Here is a 16,025-nt window from a genome sequence, read left to right as displayed (position 1 = left end):
ATATTCTCCTCCAAACTTCAGCAGACTGTTGGGCCACTTCTGTGTCTTCTGACCTGTCTCCTACCACACTCAGTTTATTCTGATTGTAGAAACACAGTACTAGAATGAACTTGAGGACAGCTAAAGACAGCTAGGTATTGCAGTGAACAGAATACCTGACCTGGACGCAATAAGTTCTGAGTTCAAATTTTGCTTCAGACACTAGCTGTGTGACCCTGGATAAGTCACATAATATGCTCTTTGCCTCAGTTTCCTCATCTGTAAAATGTGGATAATAATAATAGCACCTACCTCCCCCGGTTGTTGTAAAGCACTTTGCAAATCTTACATTTCTGTATAGATACTAGTGGTGATGGTGGTGATGATGGTGATACTCCAAGCTCAACGAACCATTCTGTCCATCATTTTAAAAACACTGTGACCTTGGTGGTATTATTACAGTTGACAAACCTGAGACAGATAGAGAGAAAATGATTTATTTAGGGTCATTCAACTAGCAAGAGTCTAGGGCAAAATTTGGCTTGGGACTTCCTGCCTCTAGATCCAGAATTCTATGTGTTTAAACATCTAGCCACCTAGCTTATCTTGTCTGCTCAGTGAGATTAAAACATCCTTGGGGGAGGGGGGGGCATTCAGCTAGGTGGTGCAGTGGATAGAGCATTGGCTCTGGATTCAGGAGGACCTGAGTTCAAATATGGCCTCAGACTCTTGACACTTGCTAGCTGTGTGACTCTGGGCAAGTCACTTAACCCTCATTGTCCCACAAAAAAACAAAAACAAAAAAGGGGCATCTAGGTGGTGCAATGGATAGAGAACCAGCCCTGGCTTCAGAGGGACCTGAGTTCAAATCTGACCTCAGATACTTGATACTTAGTAGCTGTGTGACCCTAGGCAAGTCACTTAACCCTCATTGCCCTGCTTACAAAAACAAAATCATTCTTGGGGGTGGAGACAATAAGTTATATTTATTCAATAGTTTCAGTAGGCCCTAGAAACATCCTGAGTGTACAGTAGATGTTTGACAAATGTTTATTGAATGTCAGAGTTTTATATGGATTCACATTCCAGCCCTGCTTCTCGCTAGCTGTGTGATCTTAGCCAAGTCATTGAACTTCCTTGTGCCTCAGTTTCCTTAACTGTTAAATGAAGGGATTGGATCCAATAACCTTTTTCCCCTTGTACTCCTAAAGGAATAATCCTAGTGTTCTATGAACTCTCTACTAAAACCTCTTCAATACTAGTTTCCTATTTCTCAGACATCTCTTAAAAGTGTTTCAAGCCCCAAAGATACACAAAAATAGATTTTGACTTCTAGGAGAAACTGGGAGACATCAAGAGCTATCCTTGGGCCTTCCAGTTTCTTGGCCTCAATTTCTCCATTTGGAAAATGAGAGGATTGGACAAGATAGCCTTTTAGATCCTTCTTAGCTTGAACAGTATATGATTCTGTAACTCTCTTACTGTAGCTGCCAAGTGTTTTCATTCCATCCTGCTGCTTCTCAACTCAATCTCCCCTCTATTCATGTGCCTTAATGGGAAGATTGGGCAGCTAGTGACTGCTGTGGATACAGCAGCAGGCCCCTGAATCAGAAAGACCTGAATTCCAATCCAGCCTCAGACACTCACTAGCTGTGTGACCTTGGGCAAGTGACCCTTAACCCTGTTTGCCTTACTTTTCCTCATCTGTAACATGCTCTGGAAAAGGAAATGGCAAATCGCTACTGTATCCTTGCCAAGAAACCCCAAATGGGGTCATAAACAGTCAGACACAAACTGAACAACGATATGATTGAGACTCCCATATGTTGAATCAGAAAACCAGCGGATCCCCAGTGGCAGCGCTGCCTTATAAAATTGTTCTGACTCTGGACAGATCATTTCTTCTTTCTGAAGATGTTTCTTCAACTAGAAAATGAGTGTCGTGATTCCCTACCCTGCCTCCCTCACAAGGCTACTATAGAAATGAGGATCATGGAAGCCCTATCTATCCCTCTTCTATGCTGAATGTGTTAAATGCCTCTACTGTACTAGACTGGGCCTGTCTAGTACAAAACCCACTTAAGCTACCTTAAGCTAACTGTGTGACCTGGGCAAGACCTAACCCTCTCTAAACCTCCGTCTTCTAACTTTCAAATTTGGAAGGTTGTATTGGATGATCCCTGAGGTCCCTCCTGCTCTGTGTCTGTGACCCTGTGGTGCCATGAATAGTCCCTTCCCTCAGACAGGTTATATTCAAATCCATTCATCTGTTTCCCCTTCATATCAGAGGACTCTTCAGTATCAAGTGTCTTTTTTTTTTTTTCAGGGCAATGAGGGTTAAGTGACTTGCCCAGGGTCACACAGCTAGTGTCAAGTGTCTGAGGGTCAGAATTGAACTCAGGTCCTTCTGAATCCAAGGCTGGTGCTTCATCCACTGCGCCACCTAGCTTCCCCTCAAGTGTCTTTTTTTGTCCCCTTTTAATGCAATGTTTTATTGTACACCAAATAAAAGGCCAAAAGAAATCTCTGCAGAGAAAACTATAAGGAGAAGAGCGAGCTCGCTTTACACATCATTGTCCACATAATCATTCCATGAAGAGGGGAGGGGGGAGGGAAGGAGCAGAGGGGGGACCCTCTCCCCCAAAACATTCCGACATATTGGGACTAAAATAAAATGAAGAAAGGCATTCTTTGGACAGCAGTAGCAAATGGGGTCAAAGGGCAGGTGGGGGCAGAAGCCTCTCCACTGTCCTCGCCAGGGGGTCTGTGAGGGGCTGGACACAACTTCTTCAGGTCCTCTCTAAAACCCCCACAAGCCAAGAAGTGAAGAGCCTGGTGCTGGACCCCCAGTCGTATCTTTTAACACTACCCCACAAAGTAGACAAAGTCTGTTAACCATACAGAGAAACAGGTAATGTCTGGCATACAGCAGGCACTTAATAAATGCTTGTTGGCTTGGTGTTATAGAAAGAGAATCTGACTCATGGTTAGAAAACCTGAGTTCAAGTTAGTACCTATATAACAGTGGCCCAATCGTGCACTCTAAGCCTCTATTTCTAGAGCTTTATAATAGTCTTTCCCACCTACTGCCACTGCCCAGAGACTGATGAACCACCCCCACCCCTGATCCCTGCCCTTGCCACTCACTCTGGGCACAGAACATTCAGTCAGGGATAAAAATGAGCTGATGCATTCTGAGCAGGCTAAGAGATATGATAACATGGCAGCCTACATGTGAAGACTAACTGAGCAAGAAGCTGAATTATCCAATGAGGACAGGAATCCTCTCTGTTGCTTACAAAAATGTTGCTGGGGTCTGAAGGTCATCTTGGAAGGTTGTGTCAAGTATTGAACAAAAGACAGAAGGTGCTGAGGAAAATATAACAAGCCAGCAGATGGCCTGAGAATGCAGAGAGAAAATTGAGACCGCACCAAGAGATATCTGTAATGATGAACTGTCTCCCTTGGAAGAGTTCTTGATTCTTAATGCTTCCCAATCAGGAAGCAAAGTTTTCTATTTGAAAATGAAAGACTATGACTGTTACTTGACTGAGGTTGCTGCTGGTGATGACAAGAGAGGAATAGTGAATCAATCGAAAGAAGCATGTCAAGAAACATTTGAAATCAGCAAAAAGGAGATGCAACCAATGCCTCCTATAAGTTGTGTCTAGCCTTGAACTTCTCTGAGTTCTATTATGAGATCCTAAACTCTCCAAAGGAAGCCTGCTCCCAGGCAAAAGCAGCTTTGGGTGAAGCCATTGCTGAACTTGATACATTAAGTGAAGAATCATACAAAGACAGTCCTTAATAATGCAAATACTCAGAGACAACTCAACATCATGGACCCAACTCAACATCATTCACCCAGTGAGATGAAGCTGAAGCAGGAGAGGGAGGGGAGAATTAACCAGCTTTCTGACTTTTGTCTGCCACATTCTCAAATTTACACAGCAGCCCATTTGTCATCTATGGCATCCCGCATTACAGGTTCCTGTTACTTCTGTTGGATTTCTTTATTTCCCCTGTGGTTTTGATGTTTAATATTAGGGGAGTAGAGCCAGTTAACATTTGGAGAATTATCTGTTTTCATATGAGGTGACCAATATGGGGATATGGAATTTTTATACACGTTTTACATGTTTGGCATAGTATTTTGGGTACCCTGTGATTTCACAAGATTGGTGTTAAAATAGCTTCCATGTCTAAGCAAAGAAAACTGCCTACTGGTTGGCCTGTCATGGTGGAGAGAGAAAGGGATAATTGGTTCAGCCACAGGTGTAGTTATTGTGGGTACTTTAGGTTGGAGCTGGGGTAGAAAAAGATGTCCCATAGATATTACATTTGATTCTATGTGTATATGTGGAATACCCGATCTCAGTGTGTACGCCTTTATGATTGCAGTTTCAAAAGTGTTCCTTAAGACCAAGTTTTAACTCAGTTGATTTACTCTAGAAAGGGCAGAAACAGTTAACATTCCATTATTTATAAAATTACCTGCTGTTCGCTTTCATAATTTTTGAGACACTCATTTTATTTGTATTTAAATGGTTTAGGCAACCTAAGAACAAATGTACAAGTAAAGATGCAGTAAAAATGAAACACCAGATATTCATAAACTCACTGTATATCAAGCACTGCAGTAAAACAAATTTTAAAATCCATTCATTTAGCTTTTTTTAGGGTGTTTTTTTTTTTACTTTTGTGATTTTTTGATACTTGCCTAACATGCATGTGCTGTAAAAAATAGTTAGCAGGAAAATAACTTGAGATGATGGCTAGCTTTGTTGAATGTCTTATAAAATTTTCATGAACAATCCAAGCGTAATTGTAAAGAACATGCGTATTAAGTTGATGTAAGTGAAATAAAAGTTTTATGAATGAACTTTTCAAAAAAATACTCTATTCCACAAGGATGTTGTGATGATTAATGAAATAATGTATGTGAAGTACTTTGGAAAACTTAAAGTGCTATATAAATGAGTCATTATTAAATTCTGCTGGTAATTAGGTTAAAGAAACTGCCTGAAATACTAATAATAGTACTACTGCTACTAATGATGATGATGATGATGATAAACAGCCCCCACTAATATAGTACTTACAAAAGAATCCAAGATATCTTGGAAGCTGTGTGCAAGGCCTGAATGACAATGCAGCCTAGGAAGGAATAGAAAAGTTCAACATTAATGAGAAATGACCTTCATAACTCACTTGGTCTCCTTTGAGTTTCATTTATAGAATATTCCATATTTTTTCATATCTAATTCCAATCCATCTCCCTTATCACCATTGTAGAAATATTAATAAAGATAGTTTTGTTTAGGGTTCTTTTTTATAAAATTACTTCCATTCCCCCTTTTTTAAAAAGTAATTGTAATATTTTAATATCCTAATATATGAAGTTGATATTCTTAGCTGTCTGCTATCTGGAAGAGCTTGGATAAGTATCGAGTGACCCCAAACTATGACCCTTCTAGGGCTGCCTCTCACTGATTTCCTGGACTTTGGGCAAGCAGTTTACTAAAATCACCATGAGTTTATTTCTATATTCTTGTCCTATAGCTAGAATTACTTTTTAGTTTCTTTCTCTTCCTCTCATCTTCCTTTTTGTAATCTTGTAATGATAATAGTAACTGATATTTACAAATTCATCTTTATAACTGATGTTTACATATTGATCAATAATGATAACTGATCTTTGCACATTAATCAACAACTGATATTGACATTTACATATTAATCAATGATGATGACTTATATTTACACGTTGATACTGATAAGGGTATTTGCATATTACATATTGCAAATTGCCTTACATATGCTTTCTCATTTAAACCCTCAACAAATCTGTGATGAAAATATTACAGCTATTATTATACTTCTTATTCTCATTTTACAAATGAATAAACTGATACTCAAAGAGATTAAATAACTTGATATGGTGAGGTGACTAGTAGGTGTTAAAGAGAGGAGTGATAGATTTTCCTGGTGCTAGGTTTACTATGCCTTTCTGGTTGATGTTGCAGAGGCGTTGGTCTCTGGAGAGAGATAAAGAAAGTCAGGGGTGGATTGAAGGGGGAAGGCAGGTAACAGGTGTAGTAGTGGATAGAGTCTGTTTCTGATTAGGGAAGACCTGAGTTCATGGCTTGACTCTGCCACATATCAGCCATGGGACCAAGGACAATCGATTAACCTCACAAATCTTCAAGCACCTATTCCAAGACTGTCAGTTACAGGGCAGTTGTCCATCTTCATTGGTAAAGGGAACTTTCTCATCAGTATCAATCAATCAATCAATAAACATTCATTAAGTACTTCCCATGTGCCAAATACTATGCTTTGTTCTGAGGATACAAAAGAAGAAAAATATAGAAAATATGCCCTCAAGGAGCTTACAATCTATTGAAATGCCCTATGCCAATAAAATCTCGTCATGTCATACATACACACACACACAACACACACACACACACACACACACAACCCAGAAACATTAAGAACCTTTTTATTCAACTCTATTCAGGGTAAGCCAAAAGTCTTATTACTGTTTTAAGTCATTAAAACATAAAAACTGCACTGAGATTTTGGGGACACCCGGTTTAACATTTATAGAGAAACGTGATGACAATAATACAATAATTTTATTCTGCCACACAATGAGATTTTTGTCTCAGTTTTTGTGGTTTAAGAGGATAGAAACAGGAATAATACCAGCAACTGTAGTCTAAGAAATGACATCTCCTTGAATTACCAAAATAAAGAAGACTCATATGCTGCTGAATAGAATTAGAGAAAGTCGCAAAATTTAGCCGAGTGGGTCTATTACAAATTAATGTTATCTAACCTTCATCTGAAAAATGTCTCTTACCAAGAAATGGAATTTGGCATATCTGAAGATAGCCAGTAACAAATCATCCTTTTTTTTTTAAACCAACCCTCCACAGAGCTATGTCCAGCAGTTCAACCTGGGATTGTCAGCTTTCCTTTCTCTATGCCTGGCTTTGTTTCTCAAGGACATTTATTACCCCAGAGCAGGATTCTTGTTGTTGTTCACCCTTTGTTTTCAGAGGACCATGGCATCAGGAGGGGGATGTCTTGACTTGCAAGTGAATTGGGTTCAAGTGAGGCAGGGCTGTGCAAAGTCACCAGCCTTACTCTCTCCTCCATAGCCATCTGGGTCAAGTGGCAAGATACAGATCAAGATGACTGGAGATGGCCCAGATGCAGTGGGGGACCATGGCCTTTTTGAGCTAAGGTCTTTCCCAAGTCTCAGTTTGTCTGAGGCAATGCCCATTCAGTGATTAAGTCTAGGAAAGAAGGAGGCAAAAGATGACCTCTTTTACCTAATAAAAAAAAATCAATCTGGGAGAAGAAGACTCTCAGGATTTCTGGCCAAAAGAGAAACAATTGCTGTTTACACTCATGCTGAGCCATCAGAGCCCAATGACCAAGTGAGAATAGCCAGAGTGATTCATATTTAAGGCCTGGTCCTTAAAAAGAAATCTAGCCTATAAACCCCAAGATATATTATGAGGTAGAGCAGGAGGCCACTCTAACAAGAGCTCACATTGATATACCTCTTTAGAGTTACACAGAGATTTTGTATAGATTAGCTCCTCTTGTCCTTTCCAGATGCTTGCGAGGATAGCAGTCCAGGTAATACCACCACCATTTTACAGAAGAGAAAATTAGTCTCAAAGAGGGAAGGTAACTTTCCATGATTACACAGAATATCATGAACTGTCACCAAGATGGACTGACTTCTTGTGCGTTTCTCTTTGGACTACACCATGTCCTAATATCTTTCCCCTCATTTTTTTTTTGGGGGGGGGCTGGGGTGGCAGGGCAGGGCAATGAGGGTTAAGTGACTTGCCCAGAGTCACACAGTTAGTAAGTGTCAAGTGTCTGAGGTCATATCTGAACTCAGGTCCTCCTGAATCCAGGGCTGGTGCTCTATCCACTACGCCACCTAGCTGCCCCTTTCCCCTCCTTTTTGTCCATATATTGAATGATAAAATCCTAGAGGCAGAAAAGACCTCAGGTCTTCCCTTCTATAAGCCCCATACTCTATCCATTTCACTACCAAGCTGCCCCAAGTAATTATCTACCCTGTGCTTGAAGACCTCTAGTTAGGCAAACTCTCAAGGCAGCTCATTCTACTATTGGACAACCATAAGGAAATTTCTTCCAGACATCATTACCTTAAATTTGACTCTTTGCATTTTCCCACTTTTGATCTGAGACATGACAACAGCGCATGTTTCCTCCATTTCAATAAATACTATGCCATGGAGCCTCTCTCCTGCAGTTTTTCTGGGCTGCCAAGGAACTGTGGAGACACAAAAATAAATAAGACATAGTTTCTGTCTCTCAGGAGCTGCCACTGTAATACAAGTCAGAATGTACAATGTCTTAGAGAGGTATGAACACAGCGATACGAGAGGAGGAAATCACTTCTGCCTCCCTTCACCTTGTAATCCCAAATCGACTACCTGCCTATGGAGGCCCCCATTTTAGCATTCATTTGACAAATATCTATTGAGCATCTACTGTGTAGAACCCTGTTCTGGTTGTGGAGGAAGATTCATCAATTTATTCAAGATTTTTGTGGATTCGATGCTGACTCTAGATTATGTATCACACTCAGTCCTCCCAAGTTTCTGCATTTAACCCTGGCACAGCTCCAGCTGCCCAGGCACACATTCTGACCCCTTGTTGGAGGTTTGTAGAAGGGATTTCTGGTCAGACAGGGCTTCCACCCTACATGTCCTCTGGAGTCTGTTCCAACTCCAAGCATGAGATTCTGTGAGTTGATTTCTCCTCCCTCCTGATAGGTGCATGGTAGGGATATGACAAGCTATCCATTTGACCTTGGGAAAGTCACTTTCCAGCTCACAGCCCCTTTTTCCTATTTTTTTTTCACGATGTTAATTGGGATTCCATCTGTCAGCTTTGCAATTTGGGGTAAGTCACTAACCTCTATGAGCCTCATTTTCATTATCAATAAAATGAGAGGAATGAATTAAGTGATGTCAAAGGTGAGTTTCAATTATAAATCTATGATACTATAGTCATAGAAAGGGGACAAATGGTCTCGGTGCCTTCCATACCACTCCCTTTCTTGCTTTCTTGATGTACCATCACAAAATCATGGGATAATAAATTGAGAAGTGGAAGTGCCCTTGGAGGTTCTCAAGTACAGTACCCTTCCCCCTCCCCTGACTCCATTTTACCCATGAACTAACTAAGGACCCAGAAAGCTTAAGTTTCATATTATCCCCTTCCTGTCCTATCATCTCTCCATGAGGCCATAAGTCTCTTTATGCTTTAACACCTAAACTTATTCTTTATTCATTTTAACCTTCAAAAGCTCCATCCCTCGGTGTTTTCTCGGGCTGTTACCCTTGCTATGATTTCACTTTTCTCCTCTTTCCCATAATCCACCTCCACACTTTTTTTTCTCTACTCTCAAATCCCACAATTGCTTATGCTACCACTGCTTCTGGCTCGTCAAACCCCAGCACTAAATTACTCCCACCATCTGCCTCCTCCTCTCCTACTCCTATGCTGCTGAATGGAAGCAGAGGAAGGTGAACACCTCCTTACTCTTAACGACCCTTTGCAAAGCACTAGATTCTCTCTGAAGTTCCTGACATAGTCTCCCAATAAAGTTAAACACTATGGCCCTCTAACTTCTGCCAAAATCCTGATTCACCAGTGAAGAGAGGTTCCCTTTTTAGTAATCTCCCTATAGTAATCTATCAGGTTCTTACAGTGTAAGATTCTTCCCTCTTGCAGATGAGAAGACTGAGGCATGGAGATTTAAAGTGACTTTCCTCAGCTCACACAGCCAGTCAATGACTGATCTGGGATTTGAACCCAGATCTCATCACTCTGTACCCAGTAGTCTATGAAAAACCTTACTCTCTTCACTCCAATGCAGTGGCCAGTTGCATCCCTGAAGCCTTCCTTGATCTCTGCTGATCTCTTTTACCCTGGTCACAGTCTTCTTTATATCATTATTATTTACTTACATGTCTCAGGCCTTCTCCAAGACAGAGGCTCCACTCATTCATTCAGCCAACATTTATTATTTACTGCATACAGGAAGCCAGGGGGCAGAGATAAATATAGTATATATTATAGAATATACCATGCATAGGTGATGGGAGGCAATCCAAGGTGGTCGGATACCCAAGGTACAGAGGCCATTAAGAAAAATCGGGGGCAGCTAGGTGGCACAGTGGATAAAGCACCGGCTCTGGATTCAGGAGGACCTGAGTTCAAATTGACCTCAGACACTTGACACTTACTAGCTGTGTGACCCTGGCAAGTCACTTAACTCTCATTGCCCCACAAAAAAAAAAAAGAAAAGAAAAGAAATTAAAAGCAAAATTGGTCACAGATTACTCAGCCTATTCTAACACATTAACTTTCTGACTCTTCCTAAGTCACTTGACATCTCTGAACCTCACTTTCTTCATCTACTAACAGAAAGCAGCCATACTTGCAAGACTGGTAGGAGGACACTTAAAGGATAAATTCCAATGATAGCTTGGTTCTGATTCACCTCAACCCCACCCCCTCCACAAAAATACACTCTCTTTAACAGATAATTTTAAATGACCAGATAAAAGGTGACTCTTCAAACAATTGGGAACAGCACAGTAACATTACCAACCCTGTACTAAGTACACTGGACCTGAAGATGTCAATGATCATGATAAGGCCTTACAAGAGAGAAAGAAAAAGCAAAAGGCCTGAATAAGGAACGCCCTAGGTGTTATGATAATTCAGGTGATGAGAGTGTAAGAAAAACTTTTTCAACCATCTTCCCCCACCAGGTTCATTTGCTTCCCTCATTAATGCACAAACATAGGATGTAACTGGTCAAACTTTTGCTACCTCCTTAGCATATGTGGGGTCAGTTTTCCATGCCACAAATACAATGTATAATAGTGTGGTTTTCACTATGGAATTGGAAAGTCCCAATGACAGTTTATAGCAAAGATCAAAGAAAATTTGAGCTTTCAGAATTATGAGTTGATAGGTCCGGTGATTCTAGCTGGGCATTCTTAGAATCATAGGCTCTTGGAACCCTCAGATCACAGAGTCTAAAACCTCTAAATCTTAGACTCACAAAGAGAAATCAAATTTCCTTAAAACATTATCTTACATTCTTAGACTAGGATGGTCTTAATGCCATAGAATTTCTCATCGAATTGTAGCATAACCCTGGGCTCCTAGAAATACTGAGGTATCTGACCCTGGAGAGTCTTTCTAGTTTTCTTAGGCACATTGTGGACAATGTGGGTTAATAAATTTTGCATAGCATGGCCTGAGCTGCTCCCAATGTAATACTCTCTATTTATAGGACATTCAAAGCCACAAATCCAATATCAAAGCATTTAATTAAGACACAAATCAGTATAAAACAAACAGGAGAGAAACAATAGTAGAATAGCAGACTCACTCTCTGCTCCATATACAAATGGATGCAACTCACTTTAAATCTCTGAGGATATACTCTAATACTCCCTAATCCCTACTAATCCCCCAAAGTAAAATAAGAGAGAGATATAGGCACTTCAGATTTCAGTAAAAAGCTTAGGCTTTGGAGTCATCTCTCCCTCTCTGAGTTATACAATAGTCTCTCAGATTAGGCTACAAAATGCTGAAGTGTCTTGGCTTGTCCTCCAGAGTTATCAAGATTCTGCTAGGACTTGTCTGTTTTTGTGGGGTACCACAAGCTTCCCCTTCCACCTCTCTTCTTTAACTGAAGAACTCATTTTTTTCTATCCATCTCTGCTGTCTCCTACTACTTCAGAAGCCCTATTTTTTCCTCCATTTTTTCTAAGTTAATTTTCCTTTCTCATTTCTCCATAGATGTTTCCTGACACAATCCCCACATCCATATGCATATCTCCAGGATTTCTGACTCTGGTGCAGATTCCTTGCTTTTTGTCATTGTGAGCACTTGAAAACCATTCTGAGAAAACCCCATTATGGGCACTTGAAACCTCCCTATTGCATTAGAAACAAACATCTTCTCATTTTATACTACAAGAATCTTAGACTCTAGAATCTTCAATTTATCAACTCATAGAATCATCTAATCTTAGCAAAGAGGATTATCTCACCCAAAACCTCATATCAAAAAGTTCTTCCCTGTCTCTGTGTGTTGCCTCATCTCTGATCTCTTTAGGCCTTTAAGGGCCTAGCATGTATGATAACATATAAGCATTAAATAAGTTATGAATTAAGGGGTGATCCACCTGGTCCCACAAAAGGATAGAATCAGTCACTCAGTAAGCATTTATCAAGTACCAACTTTGTGTCAGGAGATTTTGCTAAGCATACTGAAGACACAAAGAAAGGTAAAAGGCAGTCCCTGATCTTAAAGTAATTCACAGTCTAATTTGGGGAGAGAACATTTAAACACAACTATATATAAACAAGATAAGACAGGATAAGTTGGGGAGAATCAAGAGAGGGAAGAGCACTATGCTTATGGAACCTAAGAAAGGCTTTTTAGAGAAGCTAAGACTTGAAGGAAGCCAGGAGGTAGAGTTTAGGAAGTCAGAGACATGGAGGACATCAGTGAAAATGCATGGAGTTGGGGCAGCTAGGTGGCACAGTGGATAAAGCACTTGCCTGGATTCAGGAGGACCTGAGTTCAAATCCAGTCTCAGACACTTCACACTTACTAGCTGTGTGATCCTGTGGCAAGTCACTTAACCCTCATTGCCCCACCAAGTGAAAGAAAGAAAGAAGAAAGTAAGAAAAAGACAAGAGGAAAGAAGAAAAAAAGAACAACAAGAAAAAAAAACGAAAGAAAGAAAGAAAGAAATGCATGGAGTCAGGAAATGGAGGGGAATTGTTCAAGGTACAGCAAGGAAGCAGTGTCACTGGATCTTGGAGTATGTACAGAGGAAAAATGTATAAGACTAGAAAGGTATGAAGGGGCCAGGTTATGAAGGGCTTTAAAGCCAAGCACAGGGTTTTATATTTGATCCTAGAGATATAGGTAGTAAGCAGTTATTGAGTACAGGGTGACGTGGTCAGACCTCAGTTTTAAGCAGATCGGTTTGTTATCAAAGTCCAGCAAGCACAAGATGAAGGTCAAGATGACTGGTGATAACCAGGATGCAGTGGATGACTTTGGCCTTCCAAAATTAAGGTCTTTCCAGGGTCTCAGTTTATCTGAGGCTCATGCCTATTCTATGACTAAGAACTGGATAAGAATTTGAGGCAAATATATCTCAATTTACCCATCAGAAACATATCAATATGGGAAGGGGGGGACTCTCAGAGTTTCTGGCTAGAAAAGAAAACAATTGCTATTTACACCTCATTCTAATCCATCAAAACCTAAAAAAATGAGCCACAGAGGCTTGAGTTGGGGTTATTATTGGCCATTCAATGAAAGCCAAAGATATCTGGGTCTTAAGGTGGAATCAAGTAGCTCCATTTAAAAATACACTGGGCTTTTAAAGCCTATCTTTCAGAGCTATATTTGAAGAAATCAAAAGTGAAAGTCACCAGGACAAAAAGTAAATTGCCTCAACTTTTTTGGAAAACAAAAAGAAAAGAAATAGAAGGTGAGAAAGTGAAGGAAAAGGTAAAGAAGAAAGAGAAGGAGGAGAAGGAAAGAGAGAAAGAGAGGAAGGGAGGAAGGAAGGAAGAGAGAGAAAGATAGAGAGAAAGGAAGGAAAGAAGAAAGAAAGGAAGGAAGACGGAAGGAAGGAAGGAAGGAAGGAAGGAAGGAAGGAAGGAAGGAAGGAAGGAAGGAGGAAGGAAGGAAGGAAGAAAGCATTCACCAACTTGGCAGTTGGGCCCCCAGAGGGCAGTGACTACTATCCTTGGATAACAAGGTAAACACAGTTAATAAAAAACAATCTCCTAAGAAACCTAGTTAACTTCTTCCCCCAAATACAGCCTCCATAGAAGAAGTAAGCTTAGACTTAGCCCTCCATAATTGTAGTGGACACACATTTAAGAAATATGTGTAACATAAACTCACAACACCTGCTCTGGATGTCCTCTTTGTGTAGAGACTCCATGTTGTCCTTGTTGGTATTGTTCTTTGTCTTTCATTTCTTTTTTTCTTTTTTTTTTAGTGAGTCAATTGGGGTTAAGTGACTTGCCCAGGGTCACACACGCTGTAAGTGTCAAGTACTGAGGTCGATTGAACTCAGATCCTCCTGAATCAGGGCTGGTGCGCTATCACTGCACCACCTAGCTGCCCCCCTTTGTCGTTCATTCTTGAAGAGGACCAATGACATCACTAGGGTGATGTCTTGACTTTCCATGAATTGGACATGAATATGGCAGAGTTGCACAAAGTCATCAATTTGATAGCTGAGTGAAGGATGGACTGGAGTGGGGAGATTCTTCTGCAGGGAGATGACCGAGAAGGCTATTGCATTAATGTAGGAATGAGAGATGAATGCCTGCATCCAGATAGTGCGGTCCAGAGGGAGAGAACAGGAAACGTGGAAGAGATGGTATATAGGAAAATCAGGGCTAGCCGAAATCAGCAGACCTTGGCAAGTGATTGGATACAGCAGTTAAGGGTAGTGAGGAGTTGAAGATAGAACTTAGGTTTCTAGCCTGGGTGGCTAGGAGGATGGTTGGAACCCTTACAGTAATAGGGAAGTTCGGAAGAGGGGAGAATTTGGGGGGAAAGATAATATCCTTCAGTTTGGGACATGCAATATTGAAGATCTCTGAGACAAGCATTTGAAGATAATCCAATAGATACTGTAAATGAAATGAAGGAATGTTGCTAAAACCAAACTCATGCAAAAACAAGAAAGCAGGAATGAAGGGAATTTATACCAGACAGTAAAACTCCTGGCTTCAGTTCCCCACCCACCTGGAAAGGGTCATGATAACCTTTATAAAATCTTTCTCAGGGGGTTATTGTGTGCTTCGAAGGAAGATCAGAGAATTCTAACAATGAAAGGTACCTCAGAGGCCTCAACCAATGAAAAAACCTGGGTAACAGTGTCCTCTACAACAACACTCTCACCCAGCAGCCTTGTGACATTTGATTGAGGGGGAACTCATTGCTCATTAAGGTAGCCCATCCAACTTTTGGATAGTACCCATTGTTAGGAAATTTCCTTCTCTTTTTTCATAACAATGAGTATAAATTCATCTCTTTCCAACTTCTATCCATTGCTTCCTGATTTGAGCCTTAGGAACAATTGATAAATCAATTACTCAAGTATTTATTAAGTATTTACTATGGGCAAACACTGTGCTAAGTGCTCAGGGAAGAAGGAAAGAAGAGACAAAAGGAAATAGTCCATGCCCTCACTAGTTTACATTCTAATATCACTTTTTTTTTTGGGGGGGGGAGGGGGGAGGCAATTGGGGTTTAAGTGACTTGCCCAGGGTCACACAGCTAGTGTCGAGTGTCTGAGTCAGATTTGAACTCAGTTCTTCCTGACTCCAGGGCCAGTGCTTTATCCACTTTGACACCTAGTTGCTCCCCTATTTTACATTATAATGGGGAGGCAATATAAATACAAACAGATTTATCTATCTGTCTGTATATATCTGTATGTGGTACACCTATCTGTATGTATGTATATGTGTATGTGTATATGTGTATATGCATACACACACACAATAAACCTCTGCGGAAGATTGGACAAGTGTTACAACTTTTTTTTCAAGGGGGATGAGGAACTGAGGACAGGAGTTTAACCTCTAGTATATTTACATATTTATGAATACATACATATACATATGTGTGTTTTATATACACATATGTGTGTGTATATACACATACATACACATAAAATCAATATAAGCAGAACAAGTAAAATCTTTCTTCCACGTGATAGCTAACCCTTCTAATTATAAGAAAGCTCTCCTACTTTTCTAAGTCTTCTCTTTTCCAGGCTCAGACTCACACTATCTTCATTGAATATTCACATTATGGCAAGATCTTGAGACTCTTAATCATCCTTGTTACCCTCCTTTGGAACCCCTTCATTTTATTGATGTCCGTCCTAAAATATGGTGGCCATAAA

The 16,025-nt window shown here is 40.4% G+C and overlaps 1 pseudogene; it reads left to right on the top strand.

The window, feature by feature from the left end:
* The first annotated feature begins 3,178 nt into the window (after nt 1-3,178).
* Nucleotides 3,179-3,886, top strand: LOC122750641 (annotated as a pseudogene).
* Nucleotides 3,887-16,025: the final 12,139 nt, after the last annotated feature.

This window comes from Dromiciops gliroides, chromosome 3 (assembly GCF_019393635.1).
Source record: "Dromiciops gliroides isolate mDroGli1 chromosome 3, mDroGli1.pri, whole genome shotgun sequence".
NCBI classification, from domain to species: Eukaryota; Metazoa; Chordata; class Mammalia; order Microbiotheria; family Microbiotheriidae; genus Dromiciops; species Dromiciops gliroides.
The sequence above is the reverse complement of the archived record's forward strand: the minus strand, read 5'-3'. Positions and strand labels throughout refer to the sequence as shown.